At 40.2% G+C, this 18604-nt stretch overlaps 1 protein-coding gene across 16 annotated transcripts in view; it reads right to left on the bottom strand.

Annotated features, from left to right (window-relative positions):
* ZNF804A (zinc finger protein 804A) overlaps window positions 1-18604 on the bottom strand; it is a 228827-nt gene that overhangs the window by 174508 nt on the left and 35715 nt on the right. The window lies entirely within an intron of this gene.

Raw genomic sequence — 18604 nt, 5'->3', positions numbered from 1 at the left:
TTACACCTCGTTCATACAGGCTCATTGTTGAGTGTGATGAGGCCCCTTGGAAGTTTGGCATCAGCTTGGAACACCAGCACCTTCATTTCAAGACGTGACGTACGCTGACTCTTGGAGGAGCTATCCCTCCACCAAGTCTCCTTTCCTTCTGGTTATTTCAGGCACTTAGCAATTGGCTGACTTTCGGGTTTGCAAGGTAAAGTGCGTGGTTAGCAGTTTCTCTTTGGCTGCAGTGGATCACTTGGAATCATTCCCTGAGAAAGAACAGACTCGAGCGCTCACAGCTTTTCTGCATTGCCCCTGAGTTTTTCTAACATTTCTTGAGTCCCTTACAGAATCCATCTGCTTCCTAGGTTCACAGAAGAGCCCTGCCGTGGTAGCTCCAGAAGAGCCCTGCCATGGTAGTCTCTCCAGTGTTCGTGCAGTCTCCCCTTTCCAGCCACCTTACACAGTTCACCTTAATTTCACCTACATGATTGTAACGCCTGACCCTCCAACCAGTCACACCTCACGACAAATCACATCACAGCCCTAAACTGGAGTTGCAGCAACTTTATCTGATTTAATTTCTGTTTCTGAATTACAAAGAACACAGCAATTTTACCTTCTTTGACACAAGCAATGTCCCAAATTCTTCTGTGTCATCTTACTTAGTTCATCATACACCAAGTATTTAAGAAATAACTATTTAGGGAAGGGGGTGTGGGGGGGTCTGTGTGTCTGTGTGTTAAATTTAAGCTATTGCTGGCTACCAAAAATTATACACAAGAGACTTTTAATACATATATCTATATGTACAAGGAAGGACAACTGACCTCTGCAAGACAGCGGGACATAGTGACAGGTACCAATGCTTACATTTGGGCTTTTGCTATGGCCCAGGTTAAAAACATGTTGATTATTTGGCTCACAAGGACTAACTTGGCATTTAGCTAGACTTTTTATCTAAGATGTGCCATTTAGCTTTAGGATATGTTGCTGTTCTGAGAAATGAATGCTGACTCTGCACAGACGATGACATCAACTGGGAACCAGAATCAGCCACCAGCAAGCATCGAGGAGCACCTCCCAGCTGGCAGTAATGCTTCCCAGGTGCCTCAGTCCAGTCTCTGGGCACAACTATTCAACCATTATTCAGTCCTGATAGCACTGCACTACTTCTTTTCTCTATTATGCCAAAACTATCTGAGAATTAAAATTAACAAACTCCACTAGCTCCTCCCGTCTCACCGCCAGGACTCATGCCAGCAGGTATTTTGGTGCAGGCTCACCTCCAAGGCATCACAAACTGCTGCTATTTCTGCTCACAAAATGCACCACAATGTTAGAGTCCTTGGATGATCTTTACTCTTCCTCCTGGTGGGGGCCTGAAACTAAACCCCTTGGTCTTAATGCTTTGTAAGGAATCACTTCACTTGGTCATTCCTCTGCCTCATCGGTATTCTGCTCTTGAGGAACCTCATTCTGCCTATTTATGAAACCGGAGGCTCCAGGACCACCTCAGGTGACAGGCAAACAGATCAGAAGGCACCAGAAAATTAGTGTCTGCAACGTTGCTTGTGATGCTGACCACTTTTTCCCTAGGATTGTACCTTTGTGCCTCCATTCCCCTCTGTAAGAGGCCAATTACGTCCGTACCTCCCAACCACACAGCAAAACTTAAGCTTTGCAGAGCGCACCGCTGCAGCACCAGGCTATGGAAGAACATACCTCAGTCCAGTTCCTTTATGCAGTCACAGATTCCTTATTCCAAAATAACTTACTACTTTCTGTGAGCAGAAGTGCCAGGATCTCCCGGCCAGGCTCACAGCCTGCCAGCACAGCTCCTCTCGGGAGGAATCATTATTCATCCCAGCTGAGGACATATTGACTTAAACAGCTCTGACAATTATTTTACCACTTCATACTGCGTAAGGAAATGCTTTCAAATACAGATTTGTGGTGGCAGGGAGGTTATTAAATGGGCATTTTCCCTTTTGCCATTTTGCTGTAATGAGCTGAGACTGCAGATATAGCATTGCAAAGAGGAAAAAACCCCACACTTTACACAACATTTATTAGTTTTGTATTTTATATTTTCATCCTCACTCGTTTAAAGCTTTAGCACTATTTTTCTGGAAGCAGGTTATAAACACTGTCACTTATACTGAGCTATAGAAAAACATTGGAGATCAACCTCACTTTATTCCAGAGACATGTAGTTTCCAAATAACTTGTTTCCAGTAGCCACAGACAGCAGCATAAAGTCAAATAAGAACAAGGTTATGTGAAAGTCTTTAGCAAGAAATGAGAACTGAACACACTGGGGAGAAAATATATATATATATATATATATATAATAGAGAACTCCAGTTAGAAATCTCCATTCCCATACAGCATACATACTTCCTTTTGGACAAACTGTTTCCCCAAAAATTAGTCTTGATCAAAAAGCATCCTGTAACTCCTGCTATTTAGCATCTGTGTATCTAAATCTAGCTGAATGCCAAGTAAGCCAACCAGTTAGCCAACTGAAAACCAAAATGTTAGCAAATAAGAAAATAAGCTGGTTGCAAACTAATGCTTAGTTTCCCCAACACTTTCCCTTATTTCCCACCACACACATTTTTTTTTCCTTCTAATGCTTAGGACAGAAGAAATCTTATGGAAAGCCACAGCAGAAACCGTTTTGAGAACTGTGTAGAACTACTTTTGCAAACAAACCTAAGAGAAAATAAGTCGTTTTGTCCATATCAAAATAATTATTAGATCTCTTTCATTGGGAAACTCTAGCCATTTTACAGTTTAGGACTGCAACCGAAACTTTACAGGGAGTTTACCCTGGTATTAAGATGCACTTTTGCCATCCAATGAAATGTAAAGAAATTAGAAGCCTCAGACAAAACCAAACCAAAACACACCAAGAAAAAGCACATCATGCATGATTCTTACATGTTCATCAGTATCACTAGCTAATTCTCTGAAAAGGCCTTTTACAGTACATACGTACAGATGGTAAGATCAAGGGGAAATATTTTTATTTGAAAAAGAACACAAAGGAGAAAACAAAAATGGCAAGGAAGAATTCAATTAACATCTTTGCTCTTAATTCCCACAACAAAGCTAACATACTGCTAAAGAACTTATTGAAGAATGACTAATTGCAATCCTGCCTCACTGCTGTGTCTGAGCAGGGGGTGGGAAGAAGCATTTCTTCATGAGCATCCTCCAGCAGAAGGCTCAGAGGCTTAAACAAGACATCTGAGCCAGGCATGCAGAGGTCTGGGGTCACCTCAGGTACGTCTGAGCCTGGAAGGCACTGTCAATACTTCACATTTATTTGTCTTACACATGAAAGCCATAATCTCGCCCAGCAGAGGGGCCTAACCTTGTAAGAGGATGCTAACGAAAAGGACCCAGGTTTGTAAGAGAATCTCTTCTGTGATCAGGCAAGGCAGCGTGGATTCTCCTGTTCATCCAGAGCCGTGGGAAGAAAGAGGCTTTTGTACTTCTGGATGATAGGAAAGGTTGAGCTGCAAATCTGATTCTGCTAACCTCCACTTTCAGGGTAATTGAATACAGTCAATGCTCTTGGCACAAAAATGGGAAAGTAAGAAACTAGCCTTTACAGCTCATGGCTTAATTTGAGCATGTTCTTTTAACATACCAAGGTTAAAAACTTTCTAAGCAGACTGTTTTTATGTCAAGATATTGCTAATTTGCTCAGTCCCCATAATCAAGTTTCTTTCACCTTCCTTTTTCTGAAAACAAAGCACTGAGATGCAGAAGACATCCTAGCAGGCATATCTTCAACTACTACTGCTGCAGCAGAGTGCAGCCTCACACGGTTTCTAGCCCATAGCCAGCACCACGCTGCTGTTCAGGCCAGAGATAACACCGACGGTGCTTTGAGAATATCTAAAGGCAACACAGCATCTCTCCGTACAAAATTTATATTCATTAATTTTAGTTTGTTCTTAATTGGTCAAAGCAGAGGTGGCTCTTGGGTGGATTCATCACTGACCTGGTTAAACACATCTCTGGGAAATTCAGTAGAACTGGCATTTGGTGCCAGCAACGCAGACAGAAGTCAGCAGCTGTGAATTCTCTGAATTTACTGCAAGATATAAAGGGGAGATCAGGTACTGCTGATAAATCTCCAGGGCTGCCACGAAACCCCAGTCAGATGTCACAAGCTATAAACTTACAGAGGGGGCAACTCAGAATAATTCTTTCTGGGGTTAGTTGCACTGTCATGAATTATTTCTGTGGTGGGGTTTCACCTTCCTGCCGACGCAGCAGGGCTGAGCAGATGCTTGTGAGCAGGCAGCAGGCGGCTCACACCTGGGATGAAGCTCTCCGGGTACCCCCCGAAAGGCTGCAGCACATTCCAACACAGGGTGCCAGTCCTGAGGATGCTGCAAGCCTCACCATAGTAAACAGCAAGACGTTTCTCAAAGAAGCAGCGCTGACTTGGTAGCTGTAAAGTACTGCTACGTCTAATTGCCGTGCACAAAATAAAATCATTAATTCAGTGCTTTGCAGCAGTTCTCGCAGGGTAACAGTTATCCCCTTTCACGTTCTTGCTGCCTTTTTAAACCACATTTTCCCATCCAACTCTTTTTTTTTTTTTAAGGAGGAAATTAATTACATCTGAAGTAATTAGAAATTTAAAATCCTTTAATTCACTTCTCTCAGACACACAGCTTTAGAATATATTAAGATGATGTTAGGTCTAATACTCTCCTCAGAAGCCTGAGAGACTGATTTATTTCGATGGAAGGCACACATGCCTCTGAAAGCAAATACAGCCATTAACTCCTTTAATCCCTGCACATCACAAACGATCTATTTTGTTATTTAACTACTGAATCGTTAAAATGTTGACTAAGAAAGGTTCCAGTATGCTCAAAACCACGGATGTAGAAGATGCAGGCTAAATGCCTGCCTTGCCTTAACGTGCCCCTTATACGCTGGCAGGCAGCAGCAAAGCACATGGCAACGCTTGCATCCCCGCCTGGAAACTTCTGTAGGCTGGCGCAGCGCTGGCCCAGCACCCTGAACCTGCCCCTGGCACCAACGCTACTAGAGAGCTTTAATTCAGTGCACCAAGAGAAACTGGGCAAAATGTATTTAAAAACAATAGGCTTGAAACATTTAATTGACCATGAGTTTCCTGATTTAACGTCTGCTTACAGAAATCTTCACTTTACATGTAATTTATGTGCTTACTGCTGAAAAAAAGGGCACACTGCAATATGATGCATTTGGGTTTTAGCTGTAAGAACATTAACTCACTTTGCAAAACAAGTAGCAAATACATGGATAATTTTATGCCACGTTGCTGAAGTAAATTGGTATTAAATTCCAGCTTCAGCACCAAATGGCGAGTTAACAGGCTGAACAAGCTGAATTCCTGATGGTGTCCTAAGAGGATATACCGGGCAATGCACAGGGCAGCACTCGGAGGAAGGCACTAACGTAAGCTTTACACTAGAGCATTTCACACCAGACCCATCCCCTGTGCATTCTGGCTGCATTAGATGGTTTGGCCTGATGGCTATGTACAGTCAATGGTCACAATCTGTTCTCCTAATCTAGCAGATTAAAAATACATCACAATGATTAAGGGAGCATGATGATTTTTTTTTCCTAATACTGTAAGTACTATCTGACATAATAGCCTGCAGTAGGTAACTTGAATATTAAAAGATTACCTATATAAATACTAAGGAACACAGAAATGGATATGCAAATACACTGGCTGCAAAATAAATGGGAGTTTGACAAGTCAGAAGAAGTATTTTAGAGAGGAAATGTTGGTACATCAGTAAAGTTACCTAAGGAAAGAACTGTAATATTCCCATACCCAAACACTACATTTCAAAGTAGCACTTGCAGCGCACTAAAATGCATCAACCCTCAGTAAATATTTACTTCACAAGTCACCTACAAAAAGCCTATAATGATTGTTTTTTTCTGGAGCTTTAACACGGAAGATTGGCAAGTGTTTAATCTTATTTTTTTTTACAGCAATGCAAAGCAGACAAAGCAGCCTAAAGATGATGAAAATCAAGGCGTGAGAGGATACTTTTAGAAGCCTGAAGATTAAGGGCTTGTTATGTTGCAGAGCAGTTAACACACTTGAACTTAAGCAGGGGATAATTTCTTCCAGATGAGGAAGCGAGGTGGACAGACAACTTGTGATTAATAATTCTCCTAATCTACTTTCACCATTGCTGCACTGAGGTTTTTAACCGAGTGGGATTTAGCAGCAAAGCAGGATAATTTGTGCCTGTGCGCAGAGGATGGCGGCGCAGAGGGTTTTGCTACATGTACTCAGTCAGGGCTGTCTTGTTCAAGCTCAGAGTTCCCTTTCCATATGCAAACCTCATCACCCAGCTAAGAGATTTGCTGGCAGAAATGCCCTAGGCTCTGAAACCATTTGGCTAAACACTAGAGAATGGCTTTTAAGTGTACGCAACATCCAGCACTTACTAGTAGGTTACCTTGAAAAGGAAGGCTGCGAAACCTGAACTGCTTCAAAGGCATTCACTAATAAAGGACGACACAGCAAAAAAGGCAAGACTTTTTATTGGGGACAAGCTTGAGGAGCTCTCTCCCCACTAAGGAACACCAGCCGTGGTGGGGTGACCCCGGCTGGTGGAGGTGCCCCCCGAGCCGCCCTGTCACTGCCCTCCCCAGCCGGGCAGGGGGAGGCCATGTAACCAGTGGCTCGTGGGCCGAGATGAGGGCGGCAATCACTGTCACGGGCAAGCCAGACACGACTTGGGGAAATTAGTTTGATTTATTACCATTCAAATCAGAGTAGGGTAATGAGAACTAAAAAAGCAAAATTTAAAAGCACCTCACCCCTCCCTTCTGCCCAGGTTGAACTTTGCTCCCAAATTCTCTCCCTCCCCCCCGGAGCAGCACAGGCGAATGGGGGCTGCGGTCAGTTCATCACATGTAGTTTCTGCTGCTCCTTCCGCCTCACACTCTTCCTCTGCTCCAGCATGGGGTCCCTCCCATGGGAGACAGTTCTCCATCAATGTCCCTAAGTGAGTCCTTCCCACGGGCTGCAGTTCATGAACTGCTCCAGTGCCATCCCTTCCACAGGGCGCAGTCCCTCAGGAACAGTCTGCTCCAGCCTGGGTCCCACACGGGGTCACAAGTCCTGCCAGCAAGCTTGTTTCAGCATGGGCTCTTCTCTCCACGGGTCCACAGGTCCTGCCAGCAAACCTGCTCCAGCGTGGGCTTCCCTTGGGTCACAGCCTCCTTCAGGCATCCCCCTGCTCCTGTGTGGGCTCCTCCCCAGGCTGCAGGTGGGGATCTGCTCCACCGTGGACCTCTCTGGGCTGCAGGGGCACAGCCAGCCTCACCGTGGGCTTCACCAGGGGCTGCTGGGGAATCTCTGCTCCAGCACCTGGAGCACCTCCTGACCCTCCTTCTGCACTGACCTGGGGGCTGCAGGGCTGATGCTCTCACATAGTCTCACTCCTCTCTTCCACTGCAATTTGTTGCATAGCTTTTCCCCCACTTCTTAATTGTGTTATCCCAGAGGCGCTATCACCATCACTGATAGGCTCAGCCTTGGCCAGCAGTGGGTCCCTCTGGGAGCTGGTGGCATTAGCTCTATTGAACATGGGGGAAGCTTCTGGTAGCTTCTTACAGAAGCCACCCTGTAGCCCACACACACACATACTACCAAAACCTTGCCACAGAAACCCACTACACAAGCAAAAAATAACAGAACATGCCTAGGGAAGGTGGATGCATAGGGTATATTCTCTTTTGGATCCCTGCATCATTCTGCATTCTGCAGACAGCATACTACAGAGTGGGATTAGGGGTACGGTCTTTGTAGCCTGAATTTCCAGATTACATTATGTGCTGTACTGTATTATATTGCCATATTTGCAACCATTCAACAAAAGCACCATTGCTGTGGCACAGTAACCACCAGAGCCATTGTACTGGCAGCAGCTTAAACCAGTAACTCGGGGAATGCTTGCAGTCTGTTTTGTCAGGTTGAGTGGTAAGAGAGTCACCTTGGCATAGCTTGTGATGCTGTTGAAGACTCAAACACATCTTAAGAAAACTGTAACAAAGACCTGTATTGGTATTCAAATGGAAAAAATAAAAATGCCCTGAGAAATAAGTACTCATGTATGCCATGAGCAGCACAATCCCATGACAGATGTAGCAGCAATCCCCTCAGGTACATCGACTGTAGAAAAGGTCTGCCAAAAACCGCATAGGGCTGTTGAAAAAATAATTTGTCACAGCTGGTCATAGCTGGGGGAGGGGAGTCAAAATAAAAAAAGTCATGCCATGTTAAGAGAAAACAGAAAGAAATTAAAAATGACAAGAGTGAGCAAATGGCATCTATCCAAAGATTTTAGGAACCATTTGAAAATAATCCAAATACAAGTATTTGATTGAAAAGATCCATTTTCAGAAAATAAATCCGTGAGGGTGATTATTTTGAAGATTTGGTATTAAATGCTAGCAATAATGTCCCTCCCTTCCCATGGCACAGCTCTGAACAGGTCGTTGACCACAACCCAGTGTCTTTGCTTCTGTAATGCAAGCAGGTGAAGCAGTGAAGAGGGAACTCAGCAAATGAGTTAGATTACAGTAATGAAAACACCATTTTCCTATTTTTATGTCCTTGAACAGATAAAAAATAGTCAAACAAAACTTAGACATTACCTTTTTGATGGATTACCTACACTGTACTTTCTTCTTTTATAACTACATATACAAAAGCCCATAGCTAAACCAGAATTCTCCATGTGAAGTACAGGAAACTAAAATATTCAAATATCTCAAGCATATGTTATTAAAAAAACTCACCAGACTCAAAATCTCTAAAAGATATGTATGCACATCTTCTTTCTGAGAGCTGCCTTACTATCATTCCTATTGACATTTAACATTCACAGAAGTTGACAAGCTTTGCAAATTCTTAAGGCTCTGCAGAGTCACCTGCCATGAAAAAACAGCCTTCACATACCTGACATAATTAGTATCTAGAAGGATTGCCGTACTTAAGTGTGTGAAATGCAGAAGAAACACAACAAGGACAACCAAATACAGAAGTGAGTCCAGCCTAAATGTGCTGTTCATATGAAGGCTTTCTGAAGCTTCGTAATGCTGCTGTTCTCTTAGTTGCTACAGAGAAGTTTTTAGCATGCCAACGGTAGAGGTAGCATTTTATCATACTAAAACCGGGAACAGTGATGTGCAGATAGAAAATTAGAGTTAAAAATGGTCCAGAAATGCAGATATTGCACCTTTATCATAAAACAGAAAAGAAGCAACAGATGGAAAACAAGATGGTCACTCTGACTAGAAAACAAGAGAAACTTAAGCAGCAGAATTATGCCAGAGATTTTCAGGAATAAGGACTCAGTTAGGTTCTCTTTTTCTGTGAAGTTACGCAGGACAGAGACCGCTTTCTCCCTCTCACTATAAATCAAGTAACAAGATACATTTACACCAGTCAAAACCCCGGCACCTGGCTGATGACTCCTGTGATGTGAACACACCCGGCTTAAAGATAAAAAAAAACAACTCCAGTGAGAAAACAGTTTGGGTTGAAACTCATACACAGACCACGACATTGATCAGGTCCCTGCAATAAGTTAAAATACACAGGAATGTGCAGAATTTGCCACAGTCCCTGCTAATAAAGAAACGTGCAGATCACTAAGGAGTCATTTTTCTGTAATGAAGAAAATTCATTAAGATATTGTGCTTGCCGGATGCAGGCTCCTAACTAAAAGGATGAGAATCCATCAAAAGAAGTTTGAACTAAAAGGTCTTTAAAAATAGTGCTGACTTCATACAAGATGCTTTAGACAATACTTTAGACAAGATACAAGATAAAAATGAAAACATTTTTATCGTGTTTTCAGTGCACTTAAAACATACCTTAAAAATAAACTGGAGTAATTAAAAATCTGCATCTTCAAGAACTATTGCATCAGTGACTTATTTTCAGACTAGTTTTAATAATTTTGGTTTTCATAAAATAGATTCACTCACTTTAAATTTTAGAAAACTGTAAGGAAACTTACATGGCAAAACTTCATAAACACTCTTAATAAACGTACAGATACTTGGCTTTATTTTTATTTTGTTTAATTGTTCTTAATGGTTTACCCTGGGAAAGCAGGGCAAATTCCTCAAGACTACCAAAAGAAACTTCGCATCCTCAAGCAAATGAACAGTACTGACACGCAGTCGTGGTAGCAAAAAGGATTTTTGGAGTTTTGTTTCTCTGTTTAGGAAGCTCCTTAATATAATCTACAAATGAGCATGTACTGAAATAAAGAAATGTGAGAACTTAATATCCTAAATTAGGAGGTTTTAAGCTAAACAGTGAAAGAATCAGTGTGAAGAAATACACAGGCAAGATAAGCTGGACTCTGCCATCAACTTCCACACGCTTAATGCAACACCAAAAACTATGCTGGGGCCTCTAAAATGTTTATCAAAAAATGCATAAAATTTTACTTACAAAAACTGACTTCAGACAACAAAACTGCAAATGCAGGCCAAATTTTCACACGCAAATGGCCTGAGACTTGTAACCCAGACTTTAAGTGAGCTGTGGCAACAAGTAAAATAATACTGGAATTGCTCACAGTGTACATTGAGAATTGAACAGTATGTTACTGCTTCCCTCAATAGCTTTCCCGTCAAGTGCTCAATGCTAATACATTAAGCCTCCCATCATTCCTCAGAGGTGCTCTGTCAATCCCAGTTGGCTGAAATTAAAGAATAATAATAATATTATTATATAATATATTTATATAATAATAATATATAAAATATATAATAATATATATATATAAATTTATATATATATAATAATATATATAAAATATATAATAATAATATATAAAAATAATATTATTATATAATAATATAATAATAATAATAAAAGAAATTAAAGTACAGAAAGATTGTCCAACAAAAACAAAACAAAAAACACAGAAAAAAAAAAAAACCACAAATAAATAACCCCACCCCCAAACAGACAGTTAAACACTGATTTTTATTTTTTACCCCTTGGAAGTGTAACCTTATGGCAGTCACAACTATCGCATTTGCTATATGTTTACGTAGTAAACACAAGCATATTCCTACAGAACTGTCTGTTGCCCTTCTTTTTTAATTAAAAAAATCTGTTTGCTTTGATGCGTAGGCGCCATCGCTGCAGTCACTGAATTCTTGAAGCAGTCAGTCACACCTCCCCAAACCCAGGGTTCTCTCTAGCGCAATGTAACTCCTGAAATAGCCAACAATCCGTGCTGTACACAAGGAACACGCTGTATGCATGTGGACTCCAGTACTACACCTCCAATTCATTCACAAAACTTCGCTGAAGCTAAGCATTCACCATAAAAATAAACAAATAATAAAAAAAAAATCATTGCCAAATATAACTTACACCAAAAGGTTTCATCTTTTATACTACTTTACAAAGACCCTTGGGAATAAAATCTGCAAGAAGTTCACATAAAAAGATCAAGATGTTCAAGGTGCTGTCTCTGAATTTTTAATTAAAAATCCATCTCAGTAATCCCAAGTATCTGCAGGGATTTTCTTTATGGTTTTGCATATTCTGAAATGACATAGAGAAGGTGAAAAGGAAACGACTGTTTAGTTTCTTTCCCTATGAAAAATGAGTAAGTATGTGACAAAACCGGAAGCCTGAAGCAGCTGTTTTGAGACCATATGCAAGTACCTTGCAGGACTGTTTGTCACGGAACTTTCTGGGTACTACAGGTGACATAGGTTTAATAAAGGGGCTGGGGGCCAGAAAATAAATCACTTGGGGCTATTAAACAAAGGTCAGTCATGCTCTGAAAGGAAGAGTTAGGTAGACATTACCTATCCAAAGAGAATGTTCTGGAGACCTGGAATGACAAATAACAAATACCAAATTCAGAATGTACATGCAGAAACCAGTATGGCTACCGAAGACAACGGTAGTGAAGAATCAACCATTTGAACCAGCATTTTGCCCCAAGTGAATGTACTCATCCTAGAGCTGATCCAAGCAGAATCCAGCTTGCTGAAAAAACTGCCATCATCTTTCCTTAACTAAACTACGCGGAAACAGTTAAACATCTGCCTGGTAAGGACAGCACCAGGCACTACCAATGAGACTGACCCAACAGAAATGTTAGGAGATTTCAGTTCTTCAGACTAAAAGCCTTCTCCCTGCACTCTGTGCATGCACTTATTGACATTCCTCAGCAAACGGATCCTCCAGGCTTGACCAACTGTAACATCTGCACCATCCAGGAGAAAGGAACAAGCTCAAAAATTTGAGTCAAGCCTGTTACACCATTCGTCCTCCACAGGTTTGGGTCGTTCTGTTTTTTTTACATCTACCGAGTTCAGAGTTAATCTTGTTCTGTTTAGGGCAGGTTAGAATCAAACCCTGAAACTTTGCTATCTTTTTCCAAGCCTCTCCATTATCCACACAGCAATCTGAAGTGTAAAAACATCGTTATCTATTTAATCCTTCATAAAGGCATATATTCACTGCGTACATATAATTACAAGCACTTGACACAGAACTCCCACTAAGACAACAAGGTCACCTCCCCATTGAGGGCTACTAGACATGAACATCTGTCACTTAAACAAATGTCACTGAGTATATCAACCTGAAGACTACACTTATCCACACAGAAGGAGGGTGTGTGTGTGTGTGTTATATTGTCAGGTTTATGGGGTGACAACTGAGTGACAGATGCCTGTGCCACGGGAGTGCTGAACACAGTGTCTCATTGAGAAAGTAATCACCTCCAAAAGACTTTACCCAGTACAATAAACTAAGTGTTCTTTCTTTTATAAGCTCTTTTCATACTTATAAAATCCCGTTTATCAGGGATTGGAGTTGCAACATTTAAAAGAGCTCATACATTAAAGTAAGGCAGCCTAAAGCATTTAGAGACACTGCGTTATTTGTGCCTAAGCCTAAATCCTGCTGTTTAGATCTCATTATCTTGGTTTGACTGCAAACAAGTCATGCAAATTTGTAAAACATTCAGTGTAATTTCTATTAGAATTAAAGACTGCTTTGGGTATGTACAGTTTTGGGATATTTATTTTTACTGCTGAATACCACACTAATCTGCAACCGAATTGATCATTGTATTGAATTAGCTATTATTTGATGATCATCTCAAGCAGAACAAAACAACTCCAAACTAGCAGGGAGTCTTTATCTAAAAACAAAATCACACAGATTCAAACTGTGAAAACACAGCTTTATAATTTAGTAATTAATACTTTTTAGTTTGTTTCATTAGAACTTAAATACTTACTTAGTCGAGGAGTCTGTTCATTAGTGGTAGGATGCTGTAATCCCTGTAAAATATTCTATCAAGGATTTTGTTCATTAAATTATCTGGACTGCTTGAACAAGGATCTACAACAATCTGTTGTTTCAACATCTTTGCTATTACATACTGTTTCTAAAGTAAGTAAATTTTATATTCTCTTACTGAAACAATAATTAAAAAAAAAAAAAAAAGCCACAGCCTGAGAAGAAAGATCAGAGATTTGGCAAAATATGAACTAAAACTCTCTAGGCAACATACCTGTGGGACAGCTGAATCAAATCCAGCTGTCCCTTAGGAGGTACAGCAGAGCTACTGGAGACTTCACCACCACATCAAGTCTTGCAGCAGAAAATGAACTCTCTACCTACCAGATCATCCAAACCATAATATAACTCCTTTCTATTGATCAGAAATGCCTACAAAAAGAATTAAAGCCTTTAGTTTTAAAATTGTTTAAGGAAATATCATGAAGCACCTTCCTGTTTCCCAACACCTTCCAGCCCTGTCCTCTTCTGCGGGTGGGTCTCTCTAGAGAAATGGTGCTGCCCTTTGTTCGGCAGCTCCAACATCTCTCCTAGATACACGCTGCATCAGATTATTTACATGCAGAGAAGCTGCACGTCTGGACATATTATCAGAAAATTAGTTTACCCAGATGGGAAGTGGGTCACCTGGGACTGATGGGGGAAACACACCTTGGCGGGAAAGCTTAGCACACTACAAACATCTATTTTTAACAGTTGTTTTGCAACTCCAAGTAAAACATTTATATTTTGAAAACATCAAAATAGGTACTTCCCACCCCAAACAGGCTCATCAAAGCTACATTTTACAAGAAGTCATTCAGAAAAAAGGAAAAAAAAAAAATTCAAACTTCTCTGGTGTCTGGGAGAAAAAAGTTGTGCTGATACACATACATTTGTCCAACATAATTTATAAATTCTCCACAGATATACAACTTCACAGAAACCTAACAGATTTACTTACCATGACTAGTGAACCTTGCCCCCAGGAGTGCTGACTGTTCCTACGATGGCTCCCTGGACACCCAAGACCAACGCACCCTTTCATCCTACCTCCACGAGACAGGTGAGGGGCCATCTCTGAACACCAGGATGGACCAGGGAGCTTCTGCTGCCCAGTAGCTCTGCAACGAGAGAGAGCCTGCTGGGGAACAGTGGGCAACGGGTACATATGAACGATGAATTTGAGAAGATGTGGGGTGAACGGCACCACTTGCCTGGGGCGAGCAACCTGGCATTGCAGAGAGGTGGGGCCAGGAGGTGAAAGGGCTAAGGAGTAGTAAGTAGGCTGCAGAAATGGAGCCCCCTACTCAGGCTCCACAGGAGACACTCCTCCATGACAGTACTTTCTGCAGAGCCAATTTAGTGCCACAACACCAGGGAAATAAATCTAAAGCCAAAGTTGTCTAGATCTCAGCTCATTTCCAATCAAAAAGGATCATTTTTCAGATGCTCACAATTTCAGTCTTGTTTTTTAAGATATATTTAGCATTTTTATTCTTAACGTTGTAAATCATTTTTTTAAGCTCTGAAATAAAAATAGAGGGAAAAAATGCTTCATGCTTATCAGTATATAATTATCTGCAATCACGCAGATTTTTTTTGTAATAGATATTCAAAATGTGAACACTAACAGAAGTCGTCCGTCAGATTCCAGCTAAGTCTTCTGGTTGACCAAAATCAGCTATAGAACTTTCTAATTTCTTCAATTATTTTACAGTATATTTAATATTTTTTAAAAGATGCATAACCTAACTGTGAAAAATATTATCATTGCAGTATGTTTAATGTACACAGCAGATAGGATAGGACCAACTCCTTAAGTCAACAGACAAAAATTGGTGTCCTGTGCCACTAAACTTTACATCAATGTGCCACAAAGTTTACTTTCCCAAACACGTAAGAAAAAAAGTAATACATAAAATAAATGAATAAAATGTTTCTCTTCTTCTTTTTTCCACAGATAACTGAAGCTGAGTACAGTCCAGAATATTTGATGGCCATTAATTGTGTTCACATCTAAGCTTTTTTGAACTCCCCTGCTCAAGGTCAAGGATAAATTCACGGCTGCATCCAGATCAAGTCACTAAGCCACAGAAATCAAAGCCAAAATCCTCACTGAAGCACAAAGTAGCCTTACATGGCCAAAAGCCATAGGGGGCTGTTAAAATATTAGCATGTTCTTCCACTCTGGGCTATTACACCACAGTCCCCATATGTATATGTCATGTTAAACACCAGTATCAGAAGAATGGTATCAGAATAAAACCTGACCATATGCCTTAATGACCAAGTACAGCATTTTAATTCGAAGACAGAATAAAAAAGCATAAAAGACCTGCTAAAAAGTTCAGTAGCATCATATCATGAAATCAGCTTTACAGCTATTATAGGTGCTTTTGGTGTGATAAGGTTATTGTAACTTATGAGCAAGTAACAATGAAAAAAGTAGTTTTCTTAATCCCCAACATCCAACTGTCACCTTATAGACTTAGCTGATGAACGGGTAAAAGGGATTTAATTATCTGTGTAGTCCTAAAACACTCCAAAGAACTTCAGAATGAAAGAAAGTATTCCACTATAAATATTTTACTGTAAAAATGTAAGACTAACTTGAATTAACTTCTACTTTACAGTTAAATCAGTCCAAACCACTGTGGTTAGAAGAGTTAGCTATTTTAGGTATGTTGTTGCTGGAAATTAGTCAAGTAATAATTTTCCCAAAAAATTCCTCTGCCCTTCTCAATTTTTTTCACATTATTTCAAGTTTTTCTTAGTTATGCACATTTCACAGTCTCTCTCAAGTATTGTGACACTACAGCAACAACTTATACTTCAAAGTATTTTAAACCACTAGTGTATAGAAATGAACAAAGGCAATCAGCTTATTAGTATAAAAAGAAACTGAAGGCAAACTCAATTAAATTAAATTACATTCAGATCAAACTAATGAGTTTTAAAAAGGTGTACTTCATGTTAATGATTTTATTTATTCATACTGGTTACACATATCTCAACACTGTACAACTTAACACCGTACCTCACAAAAATAAATTTAACAGATCAAAACTGCACAAGTGAGATTTAGAAAACTGTTCAAGCCTGTCAGCATACCCCAAAGCTGTCAGGCCACAGCTGCACTGTGCCGAGGAATGTCCTGTCCCAACCATGTGCTGGCAGGCTGCATCACATGGACCTAAGTCTCTAAGGACCGAGACCAAGAAAATTATCATGGCTGGACCCACCGTACACAAGCTTCAGGTATTTGCCTTCTTCCTCTCACCCTGGGCATCCTTCTGTCTTGGCCAATAACCAAGTTCACACACAACGATACACATCAACTGGCCCTCCTTGCAAACATCTGACTGTTGTATTCTTTTCATTAAAACCAGGGGGGGAAGAATACTTTTTCCCTTGGCAAAAAATATTTTATATATGATTTCTCTCTGCTTCTTTCTCTTCTCTTCCTTGTAAGAGACCTCCCTTTTTTGCTTTGTGATGGGAATTCTGTGGGGTTCAAGCCCATACTGCTTCTTATCTGTTTTGCATACAAAGGTCAGCCTGGGGAAAGTCACTGCTTCGTGTTGGGTTTAGTCTTGTACATAACAAACGGTAATGTGGAGATCTCTCTCCTAACCCTTCCCACAGCTGTCAAAAAACACCACACACAGTAGTTTGAAATGTTCAACCCATTGGCACGCTCAACCATCAAAGTCTTTCCCAACTTAAAAAGAGCCTGTTAGGAGCTGTTAAGGACTAGCTAACGTTCAGAAAGATTTTCAAGAAATATAAAGCAAAAGCAGACCTACTTTATCCAAGCATAGTACTAAAACTATTTTTTTCTTTTATCTTTCAGCAGCGATTTTTCTTTAGCCAAAAGTATATTAAAAACAAAAGCAGTCATTCCAAAACTTAAGGAGCTTTAATGTCTGTAAGGAAAAAAAATGTATCACCAGATACTTCATTATTAATTTGTTCTTTTTGCATAATCCTTGAAAACTTATAGCTGGCAACAGTAAAAACTGGGATATGAACCACTTTATGTAAAAAAACACTTGTAAAGACATTATTTTTTGTTTATTTATTATCTTAAAGAACAGCTATTAAACTAATGCACTGTGAAAGAACAAGAACTGACGTAAGAGTTACCAGGAGTTACCAACTTGAACGGTCTAAATCATAAACGTCACAGAATTTATGAAAATAAGGCAATATGTGCTTAGGCGCTGGTCTAAAAATCAACAATGTTGGCATTAAGAAAAACCCAAAAGTACTACTGAATTAAACTGATAGCATACTAATGGTTTGAATACTAAAATTAGTTCTGCTGTAAGCAGAGAAAGAAACATTAGTACCCAGCACACAAGTACAGAGGCAAAATGGGTGGGAAGAGTTTGTGTGTGACAAGTGATACACTATGAAAAAACATACGTAAAAAGATAAAATCATTTTTCATTTAAAATAAAAATACTTTTTTCCCATTCCTCCTGCCACTCCTCCACCAACGTTTGGGTACGGCTTGTAAGAGCCCGAACAGAAAAGCCTTGCGATGTTCAACTTGCCTTTTCACTGAGAAAGCTTTTATTCATTGTGAAGAAGTACAAGATGACTACTTTTCTTGTTACCAAAAATCTTGGTAAAGCTCAGCTGGACTGCAAAGTTTTCCCGAGCATTTTGCAAAGTACGTTCCTCCATGGATTCTTTTCTTCTGGTGTTACGCTTACTGTAGAGTTTTTGTACTCATGCGTCGAGCTTACAGTTCTTCTCTTTTTTAAATTATTATTACTTAAAACAATTGTGTACTACATGCATAAAATCCAAACTATCTCACTCCTATCTTAAACTGAAACCCAATTTTCAATCTACCCATGGCAGATTAATGCCTCTAGCAGGAACCCTGGGATTTGCCACTTCACTTGGCTCAGAGTAAAACCTCCAGTATGAACACTGAGATTATCCAGTTCCCCAAAGCCACACCAAATGATGCATTCCTGAGGTGCTGCAAAAGATACACATATATAGTACAAACTATTATATTTAACATATAACGAGGAGGAAAACAAAGGTGAAAAATGACTTCAAAAGCTCTGTACTCATAACGACAATGTTGCAGAACTGGCCACGGTTTGGTCTCCACCATCCAGCACATCTGGGTAAAACACCAGAGGGCTTAGGGCTGAGGGAAGCTGAAGACGGAAAGAGAGAGAATGAGTGGCTGCTTCACCATCC

The sequence above is a fragment of the Falco punctatus genome (assembly GCF_963210335.1).
Source record: "Falco punctatus genome assembly, chromosome: 8".
Classification (NCBI taxonomy): domain Eukaryota; kingdom Metazoa; phylum Chordata; class Aves; order Falconiformes; family Falconidae; genus Falco; species Falco punctatus.
This window is presented reverse-complemented; position numbering and strand designations above follow the sequence as displayed.